The following is an 11,464-nucleotide window of genomic DNA, read 5'->3' on the forward strand; positions in this document are numbered from 1 at the left end:
TTTCTTCCCTTTGCTTTCTCACCATTCGCTCTTTAACCCATTGTGGTCTAGATTTAGCCACGATAGGTACTACTTTCTCAAAGACTGTACTCTTCACTCTGCCCTAGAGGGAGAGAGTGACTTACCTGATGGGTAAATTTGGAGTGAGTAAGTGGCCCAGCTTAGTCAACTGCCACCGTCCTTTTACTTGAGAAGGGCCTGCTTACTAGGAGCCTACATTCTGCCTGAGGCTGGGAGCCCACCCCAGCCCAGCACTGTGGAGATGGACTGATTCTGTAGTGAAGACAGCTAGGCTTGTTTGCCTTTTGCCCCTTTACCTTGGTCTCAATCAGTAATAATGGATATATTCTAGCCTCTCATCTGTTTTATTTTTGTATCACTTCTTAATTTGTTTACGACCCAGGAGAAGAAGAGAATCTCAATTTGGGGGAATTGCTTAGAAACCTAAATAAATAAAAAATAGTGTGTACAAATAGAAAGTGAGTCTTCTTTCCCAATCTCATTTTCTAGAGGCTTGGTCTCTCTCCTTCTGTTTCTTTACCTTTGAGGACAGGAAAAAAGTCGCTGTCTGTAAGCCAGGAAGCAGCCCTCTACTAAGAACTAAATCTGTCAGCACCTTGATCTTGGACTTCCCAGCTTCCACAACTGTGAGAAATATATGTCTGTTGTTTCAGTCATTCAGTCTGTGGTATTTTGTTATTAACAGCCGAAGCTGATGAATTCTTTCTGATTTTTCTATGCATATGCAAATGCATGTATATGTATATAATAGAAATATTTTTACCTGAATATCATATAACAGAAATATACATAGCTATATATTTATACCTGTATCTCTCTAAAACAGATATTTTTGTTTCATATAGTCTCTCTCTATATACATTTATTTGTATACATACACAGTTGTATTTTTTCCAAAAATAGTAACCCACTCTACATTTTGTACTACACCTTCCTTTTCCCCTAACACATTTTTATATCGGTAAATGGAAACCTGTATTATATTTTTAGTGGCTACACAGTGTTCAGTAGTTTAAGTGGACTTTAATAAACCATTCCTCAACTGCTGGCTATTTAGATCCTTTCACACTTTAGAGATTATCAATAGTGTTGCAGTGAACATGGCACTGTTTTTATTTTTGTGAACTTGTGCTAGTATTTCTGTAGGAAAGATTCCTAGAACTGGAATTGCTGCCTATCTTATAAGATTTAATTGATTAGTAGTGATCAGAGACTAAGAATGGGAAGGATTCTGAGAGAGCTCAGAGTTTATCCCACACTCCCAGGAAGGATGTTGTTTTCTCGCTCTGACTTTGAAAAGTTCAGAGAATGAGACTCCATTTTCTCTCCAGCAATGCCTTCCAGTGACTTGACATTGAAATAGTCTGTAAAAGAAATAGTCATAGTTATAATGCTCTGGCCAAGAGAATTGAAAGTGAAAGTGAAAGACTGAATCAGAAAGTAATACTTTGGTTTTTAATACTTTAAAAAAAAATACTTTGGAGCATGTTTTGCAAACCAACCAAGCAATACAAGATAGAGGATTATCAGAGTATGGCAGTCTCAAATATTTGTATTAATTTCCATTCATGTGGTAGGAAGTTTATACTTTTATACTTCATGTAGTATAGCAATGGGAGATTAGTTCACTCTGGGCATCTGAGACTGCAAACCTATCCTTCAAGATGGCTCAGCACACCCACCCCCTTTAGCCTTGACTACCACCAGGAAGCACATGACCTATTGAGTCTAACCAACCTACAAATGATCTTAAATTGGGTTCCACCACCCACCTCACAGTGCATTGGGCCTGAAAGAATAGATGGGCTGGCTTTCACCTGGATTGTTTTGCTTCTATCCCAAGGCTGTTTCTTTTGCCTTGAGAGAGGCATATAACAGTTTGTTTACAAGCTGACCTAAAGAAAAGAAACAAAACAAAACAAAACAAAAAAAACAAACCATGATGCAACCAGAGAGAGCTATGGGATTCTGCCTGCTTCACACAGCTCTGTCCAGAGCAGGTAGGATTTGTTTGGAATCTTTGCAACACTGTGATGACTTAGGTGGGAAAATTCTGTGTATTAAGGACTTGGCTCTCAGAGCAGACATGTGCTTGACTGTCACAGCTTACACATTTTTCCCATTCATGGTGAATATGGCTGCATGTCTTTGTTAGAAACAAGTGCAGTGTGAGTAGCAAAGATGACCGTATTAAACATCCAGGAATTTTTACTTAATGTGCACATTTTATTCAACACTGCAGAAAGGACTAGGGCAGCCTGGCTATGTTAGATCATTTCCCTGCTCACCAAAGAGATTTGAAATGGACTTTTAATTATTATTGCCGATTTGCTATGGCTATATTCCTTAATATGAACATCTGATTAGGATTAATTTTCTTTAATTGATGAATATGGCACTTAAAATTGTAGAGTTGAATTTGTTGTTACATATTGGCATATGTATGTACTGTATTGCTGTGTTTACATATGTATTTCGACTTTTTGCTGAAGTACAAATTATAGACACTTATCTGTTTTAGTTTTAAGGTCACTGTTCTTCCTTCCTTCACCTTTGTGTGGCTTTTTACCTTTGTTAATGGAGATAGAGGAGGGCTAAGTGACTATTAAACTCTTTTCTATATACAGTAAAACCCATTAACGTGGACCTCACTAAATTTGGAATTTATGATAATGAGAGCAGGGCTGGGTTAAAGTTTACTTTTGCATTGTCTCTGAATTAAAGCTTTACTGAGCTAATAAATACTATTAAATACAATTAAAGGGGGATGGCACTATTGCTTTATAAAGCGAGCTTTTCAAGCACTCTCAAAGGCCTTAGAGGGGTAATGAGGTCGTGTGGGAAAAGGCATAGTGCAAGAACGGTGCCACTTTCTATCTATGTGACCTTGGGCAAATTATTTGGCTTTTCTGAGTATCTTTTCCCTTACGTGTAAAACGGAGATTGTTTACCTAATTTATGGGGCTGTTGTGAAGGTTAGATAAAACGTATAGAAAGTGTCTGGTGTGAAGTACGTACTCCATAAATGGCAGGTTATAACTACTTACCTAAAATAATTGGTGAGCTAATTTCAGACACTTCTCATTTTTTCACTAAAGCAGTATTCTTCCACACTTTAGAGTTTTGTTAACCTAACCTGAAATATTGCTTTCTTATTATTATTGATTGAAGGAAACACCCAGCAGTTTGATGTGGTGATAAAGAACATGAGGTTTGGAGTCCAACAAACTCAGGTTTGAAAGTATTTCTGTAACTCATTAGCTACATGGAATTAGGCAAATTACTTAATAACTTTCAGGTTTTATTTTCTAATTTGTAAAAATGGGATGATAATACCTGCTCTAGGACTTTTATGAGGACTCAATGAGATAATGCATGTAAAGTGTTCAGCCTACTGATTTTCATGTAGTCAACTCTCAAAACGTCAGCTGTTGCTTTTATCATGATCTTTTGGACGACAGTCCATACTTTACAGTTTTTATTAATTCAGACTCGTCTTCTTCAATTCACCTAACTAATAAATTTTACTTTTGATATAATCTCCATTCTAGATGAGGATTTTAAGTACATAAGTAAAAAATTATAGAGAAGCAAAATGGCTATATATAGGTAGGGTGAAAGAGGAAAGAATAATATTTTAAAAGTGGAAGCACAAGGCCTTAAGTTAGACTTAAATTACTGAATAGTCAATTTGGTGCATAATCTTTGTGTCCTTTATGAGAGGTCTTTAGATCAGTCAGAAAGAAATAGAACTCTCTCCCTCCCCGCCCCCCCTGCCCATATATATATGGTAGAAAGTGGGGATTGGTCACCAGCTCTTATCATTCATTGGAGAGAGTAGCAGGTAAGTCTATGTTCAGTTTTATTTTCATCTTTCCCCTATAAGTTTCCTAGGCTGTATGGATGAGAAATGTAAGCACTATAATGTCCTGCGTAGAGACTGTAATCTATCCTCCCCTTAATGACAGGCTTACACAGTTTGTCAGAATCCATCACCTTAACAGATCAGACTGAATTACTTCAATGGCTGGCAAATGGGTGGCACTTGTGGTGAAATGAAAGCAGCCAGGTGTGTGTGTTTATTAAGTACTCTTCAATAGAAAAAATGTGTTTTACTGAAAACTCTCATCCATGCTACTTTTACAGAAGCAAGAAGTGCCCATCTTCCTTTGGGAAAACATGAGAATGATTTTTCTTGAGAATCTGAAATACTGTAATACAAATTCACAACCCTAAACGTGTTATAAAAATCAGGGTTTTGGTTTGTTTTCTCCCCCCTATCATATGCACGCACAGTGGAACCTCGTAATAAAAACTAGAGGGGGCAGAACCATTGATGTTGGGGCAATGTGCCTTTGACTTTCTAGGGATGTCCAATTTAAGCAGATAATTCTTAAAAGTAAAGTCAGTTTATTAAGTTGACAACCAATGGTTTAACGTATAAGAATTTTCATATAAATACATTTGCAAGTAAGTAACAACCTTTTGTCAGACCATGTTTTCCAAGATTTGGGTTGGAAAATGTGATCACTCTAATGCACACCCTGTTGATTAGTTGCATTAAGCAGATCTTTATTAGAGGTACCTAATGGTTAGTTGTTAAGGTATGGCATTATGTGTCTAGATTTGGCATATCAACAGGAGCAGCAATAATAATAAATTTTTATTGAATTCTTACTATGTGCAGACACTGTGCTAGAAGCTAGGGGATACAATGGGAAGCAAAAAAAAAAAAAGACACAGTCTCATGTTGCTAACAACCTATGACGTAGGTATAGACAGAAACAAATTCATAGAGTTTAAATAATTTGTCCAAATTTTGATAGGTAATAAGTGGCAGAGCTAGAATTGCGGTGCTGTATTTGCTACAGCAGCCTAGCTTATGTTTTGGTTAAGAGATTCCAAAATATAGTGGCTTAACAAGCTAGAAGGAGCTCCCTGACATCGTGGAGATGCCGTATCAACCCTGGACTGCTTATGCTTACACTGTTGAGTAAGAGAAAAATAAACTTCTATCTTACTACTCAGCTATCCCTGCATGTTGGCTTCGTTCACATGTCCAAAGATATATAATCATTCTTCTCTTTTTTAAAAAGATTTTATTTACTTATTTGAGAGAGGGAGAGCGCACACAAGCAGAGAGAGCGAGCGCGCACAAGCGGGGGTAGGTGGGAGGGGCAGAGGGAGAAGCAGACTCCCCACTGAGTGGGGAGCCTGACACAGGGCTTGATCCCAAGACCCTGGGATCATGACCTGAGCCAAAGGCAGATGCTTAACCGACCGAGCCACCCAGGCGCCCTCATAATCATTCTTTGTAAAGGCATTTCCTAGATGTTGCACTTCAAACTTCTACTCACATCCTACTAGCTATACTTATCTTTCAGGAAGGTCTGAAAGTATATTTTTGTGGCCATGTACTTCTCAAAATTCAGGGGTTCTGTGAATAAAGGGAAAAGGGAAGAAGGGAGTATTAAGGGACAGTTGGCAGTCTCTGCATCACATGCTAATTAAGAACATTGTTTCAAAATGGAATTTTGACCACAGACTTAGACAAGTGATGGATGATCTCATGACTTTGGGATATGCCTACATCCATTATACATTTCTTTCCAAGTAGTACACCAAGGTCATATATGTATACATATACGTATATATGTATATATATATATGTATATAGTATATGTATGATATATTTAAATTATTTAAGTGTAATATGTGAGATTTCATGAATATTACATGATTCTTTGATGGACTCTGGTCATCTACAAATGCTAATTCAAAATTTCATAATGCAAGAGATCCGCTGGTTTACTCTTTGGCAGAAAGCCTTACAAAACCCTTGGCATTTCTCTTGCTCGCATCCTCACTCAAAAAGATCTCAAACTCAAGAGACCTATGTTGTAAGAGATGTGTTCGTAGAGAGATGGCTTTATAGAAATAAAATTACTCTAAAGTTAGTGAAGCATGTATTCAATGCATAAATCACAAACAATCCTGACTCTGAACTTAAGAGTTTCCTAGAATTCCTGGTCAATTCTTTTCTTTTTTTTTTTTTAATTTATTCTTTTTAAGTAGGCTCCAGGCCAACATGGGACTCAAACTCACAACCCTGAGATCACACATGCTCTACTGACTGAGCCAGCCAGATGCCCCTTCTTGGTCTATACTGATAAAGTTTAGGTATTTACCGTAGAAAAATTAATAAGTATTGAGAATATTTATTGAGAATATACTTAGTAGTTATGTTGAGATGGACCCACAGATCCTTACTTTGGTATCTTCTGGGGCCACAAGAGGAGATAAGCACAGGATAGACCTCAAGTACATATACATATATTCTTGTTACCTAGGTGCTGCCCAACCCCCAGCTCCCAAACCCCAAACCCCAAACCTAATGCAGTCTCTGATGAACTCAGCTGTCCACATGGAGCTGCTTGGAAATATTGTGTCTTGAGCACAGATAAATGTCCTTGGTCCTTTTTTCTGGGTCCAACTCTCTAGGTCCTAGTTTACTAGTGGCTGGTTGAGGCAGGAGAAAAACAAAAAAAGAAAGATAATAGTTGAAGTTAGAGCTGGTCTAATTAGTTCGCCCTAAGCCTTATCTTGGGGAAAGGTTATTGGGAAGCATCTTCCAAGTGGGAGGCAGTTCTAGACCTGTTTTGCCTCGCTGGCCACATGGAAGTGGAGAAAAGCAATCTAAAGAGAGTGAGAATCCCAGGAGATGAACTCCAAAGAGGTCACAGCCTCTTTAAAGTCAAAACTTTAACCTTTTTTCTCCATACACCCAAAGCTCCAGCCCCAATTAAGAGGTTTAGTTGATTCCAGTAACTATATTCAGTCTCCTTGCCTCTTTTCCTTCATGGGTGTGGGTTTGGGGAGTAAGGATGGGGAGAAGCGGAAGTGGAACTTTTTTTTTTTTCTTTTTGCTCTAGAAGGCATTATAACAAATACAGGACATGGCCTTTATCCCAGTTCTCAAAGAACTAATTTTCTGGGGAGCTAATGTATAGGAAACGTTTAGTGAAAACCAAGTACTTGAACTATGTGTTATTGATTACTCCAGAAGAATCCAGATAAGGGATAAGTCAACGTGGATTTGTTTCTTGGGGAAGGCTTTCTAGATCATGTCACAAGTGAGGTGCCAAAGGATTAAAGGAACTAACTAAGAAGGCAGAAAAGATGGGGTGAATAAAGATTCATAATGAGCTTAGAGGTCACTGAACCTAGTGCCTGAAGCAGAGCCTTCATTTTGGAGACTAGGGAATGAAATGGAATAGGAAAGTGGGATACTTCAAAAATCAGGCAGGGGTAAAGTTGTAGGTAGTCAGGTAAGATTTTTTTTTTTAAACTAAGTTAATATTAACCTCTTTAAGTTTTTATGGAACGATAAATTAATAAATTACTGACTAATTGCATGAATGAATAAGTAAATTGTATTGTAAAGATGTTGTAGATATTATAAAAACTAGCCTCTTAAGTAGAATTTGTCTAGGCTGGGAATATGGGGTTCCTACGCAGGATATCAGCAACATAGGTTGCCAGGGAGCAAGAGAAGTCAAGACTAGGTGTATCAGGGACTGGGAGCCTGGCTGCCCTAGGGTTAGCCAGCAGTCTAGTCCTCAGTGAACAAGAGGAAGTGTTGGATCTGAGGAGATCCAATTCATCAGGAGATTTGGTTAACTAGAATGTAGATAGCCGGTGCGATTGAGTCAGGAATGGTGGTGTCATGGAAGTTGGGCAATCGCATCATAGCTGGATTCCAGCAGGCAGCTGGAGTTCTGGAATAGAATCTGGGTAAGGGTAGTGTCAGGGCCCAGTGAAGTAGATTGAAACTCAGGGCAAGGCACAACGTCTTGAAGGAAAAAGGAAAGCTAGTCAGGGCAAAAGCCAGTTCCAGAGATTGGGCCAACACGTGTGGAGTTAGTAGGGAAATGGAGGAATGATGATGAAGCTGTGCAGGGTGAACTCAGTGCCATTCAGTGCCTGTGTGGCCAAGAAAGGAACACCATTCCTGCTATCTGGTGGGCTGAGCTTGCTTCTCTTTTGCCTGCCTGATGAAGATGTGCTGCAGGTCACAGATTTGCTGAGCCTCTCAAGTAGATTCTTTAGGGGCCCTAAAGGATCCATCCCCAGGTGAATGTTGGAATGAATAGCTGCAGGGAGACCCTGTGGAGGAAGCATCGCTTGGAAGGAGTTGAGACTGCAGCACAGGAGGCACAGGCATAGCTGGGAGCCTGTCACATTCCAGGCTGAGGAGAACAGGGCTTGTGAAAGGGGTGGGGAGGACTTAGTGGAAATTCAGAAGGAAAGGGGACTGCAAAAGACATTTCAAATTAAGAAGAGGCTTCAGTGACAGGTTTGATATAATGGATAGAGAAGGAAGAACCTAAAATGATTCCAGGTCGATTTTAAATGCTTGCGTAGTATGACATTTTTGTTTATGAGCCGAAGGGTGTGTGCTGTGTGTGTGTGTTTTTTTTTTTTAAACCAAAACCAATTGTATTTGACAAAAGACAAAAAAGTTATTTACAGCAGTGTCTTGCTCAAATAATTCAATGGGATAACTGTGCTTCTTCTCCAGGTTTATCTCACAACCCCACCAAGCTGAGGCTGCCCCATCCGCAGCCTTCCCATCTTGCACAAGGGGGGAATGCCAACCAGATTTCACCCCTCACCACCTCTACTGCTCAGTGCGCCATGGGAAGAAGTCCCACCTCAGTTCGGGACACTTCCAGGGTCCCTTGCTATAAGCATCTTCCAACCCTCATACCAGACCTGGGCTCACAGACATGGTGGGGTGGAAGAGGCTGGGCAAACAAGATTCAAGATTAATTGAAGCTGCTGTGTTCTTTCTTTTCGAGCTGGGCCTCAGGAGGGTGAGGATCCGTGATCCCCTGGGACATGCACGGAGGGGGTGGGGTGGCAAAAGAGAGAGCCTAGGAAACTTGCTCACTCACAGAGAACAAAGTTCCCTCTCTTTAAATAACCAATCCCCATGCCCACAGCAATAGGTAGGCCAGGCCACTGAGAAGTCAGAGCTGAAGGGTGTTTTAAACACGTATCACTTTTGGCCTATTTTTTAAAAAACCCCAATAAATAAACTAGTAAATAAGTGTGTTAAGGCCAAGCTTGCCATGTGTTTGTTGACTTTAAATCTCAGCTGCAGTGGGTTTGCACTGAGACGATTCAGAGAGAAAGAGCCCTCGAGCGTGTGATGAGTAGACATGTTTCTTGCAAAGATGCTTTTCTTTCCTGTTCTAAGATAGTGTTAGTAATGTACGTGTGCCTGAGTATGACTGAAAAGCCTCAGGTGGGGCCTACCTGTATGTGTCTATGTTGCTGGAGGTGCTGTGTGAAGTGTTCTTGCGTACCTCTTTTCCTCACCTGGCTAGTTCAGAGCCTTTGCTGACTGAAGAGTGCTCCTGCCTGGCCACGTCGCTTCCCTGCAGGAGGCTGTCTGCAGCTGTTGGTTCCCAGCCAGCCGCTTTGCTGCTCCAGGGCGGGATACAGGGATGGGCTTTACTCTTCATGAAGGGAGGGGGCTTGGAACTGCAGGAGGGGTTTTATTCCTGTTTATGGAGGTGAGGAAAGTAAATACAAATTCCTTACCTGGATAGGGAAACTTTGTTTTCAAAATGTACAGATACGTGGTGTTTCTGATTTTATTGGGCTTGGATCTGCACCTGGGGTGGCCCGGATTTCAAAGTCATTATTTCAGGTAAGGAAAGAAAACTTGAACCAGCATTATTACCCTTAAAAGAACCTGGTTGTATTTTGGAAAGGTTGGGCTAAATAATTTTAGTGATCAGCGGAAGACCAACTGTTGTACTTCTGAAAAGTTGTTCTTAGAAAGGCTTGGATTAATAATTTGTTTCCATTTTGTTCACAGATGTACTGTCTGTAGGACAGGGGTAGACTGAATACCTGCTTCACTGAATACCTGCTTCACAGCACCTTTCACATTTTCTTGTTGGAAAGACAACCGTTGGAGAATCATCTTGTTACCATCAGCAAAAATGCAAACGAATCAAGACATTAAGAATGCCACGGTGGCCGGCAGTTAATGACGCCAGCGTTACACAAGCTGCAGCAAAGTTTTCAAGACAGTGTGCCTCACCAGCCAGAAATCAGGGAAGATTGAACCTATCCTTTTTGTCTCAGCTGTTCCTTAAATCAATGCAACCCCTCCAAATTAATGTGAATTGAAACATGCATTGCCTTTTCAACTTAATTGAGTACTTACTATGGGTGAATCACTGCACAAAATAGGGGAGGGAAAATGAGGGAGCCAAGTAAGATGTGTTTCCTGCCTTCAGTGGATTTACAATTAGTTTCAGGGCACTTTTTTTTTTTTTTTTCTGCTGCTCTTAATTAAGTGTGTTTCTAAGAAAACGAATGGAAAAGTGTATTCCGCAAGTATTTTAAATCCCTTTAATAAAAAACAAAACAATCTAATGTGGGCAACTCAGGACATCTTAATTCCATTTTTTTGGACTTTCGATAGGTAGGATTTATTTTATTGATTCTGTAAATATTTGGTAGACTTTAGCAATATTAACACATTAGAGTTGGAATTAATTGAATTAAATTCTTTTTCCCCCTAGGTGTAGATTGCCTGTTGAAAAAATATATTGTGTTTGTACGTTTCTTGCAGAGTGGGTAGGTGAATTACATCTGTTGTCTGTGTAGGCCTCTACCTTCTGTGCCCTAGGAGCCTGACATCCTGTGTGAGTTATTAGCATGGGGCAGGGGAAGATTTGGATCAAATTTGGGAATATTGTTCATGGACCCAAGATAGGGCAGGGATAGGAGCAAAACAGACCCAGGCAATGACTCTGTCAGAAAATTTGGCTATTTCGATATTTGTGTGTTGTCCTCTATGCTCCAAAATTACTGTACAGTTTTTTAAAAAACTTATTTCTGTTCTGGGAATGAGTCACGATTTTTCCAGTGTTAAGACACTAATATGACTATAGATACTAGACATTTTATGTAGTGGGTGTAGCACATTTCAGTATGTATAAAGCAACAATAGACATGTCTTTGTCTTGAGTAGTGTCCATCTGAGTGGAAAATGTGCCAGCTTTTTTTTTAAACATCGTCAGCAGACTTCTTAATTAAGCTGCCAATATATACTGCCAATAGCACTGTGCGCCATTCGAGAAATGAATTGTGAAGTGCCGTTTCCCTCTTATTGAATAAACAATGTTGCTCCATATAAAGTGGATTTAAAGTGTTCTTTGAATGGGACATTATAGTGCTCCCTAAAGAATTTGATGAGAATTCTCATACCTTCCCTTCTTACTTAATTTCCAAAAACCTTTATTTTGGTCCTCAGTAAGGACTCTTTCTCATTTGACCAATGACTTTAGTAATATGATCCACCCTTAATAGGATGAATTGCCCTGCCCCCAAATTCCTGATGTTGATACTGAATAGTTGT

General features: G+C 39.7%; 1 long non-coding RNA gene across 4 annotated transcripts in view; it reads left to right on the top strand.

The window, feature by feature from the left end:
* LOC123791474 (uncharacterized) overlaps window positions 1-11,243 on the top strand; it is a 139,793-nt gene extending 128,550 nt beyond the window's left edge. For all 4 annotated transcript variants that reach the window (XR_015724393.1, XR_015724394.1, XR_015724395.1 and 1 more), the window contains one exon: window positions 9,911-11,243. This is a non-coding gene — a long non-coding RNA (uncharacterized LOC123791474). The remainder of the gene's footprint in view (window positions 1-9,910) is intronic.
* The last annotated feature ends 221 nt before the right edge of the window (window positions 11,244-11,464 follow it).

This window comes from Ursus americanus, chromosome 5 (genome assembly GCF_024610735.1).
Source record: "Ursus americanus isolate L20-20 chromosome 5, mUrsAme1.1.p, whole genome shotgun sequence".
Taxonomy (NCBI): Eukaryota; Metazoa; Chordata; class Mammalia; order Carnivora; family Ursidae; genus Ursus; species Ursus americanus.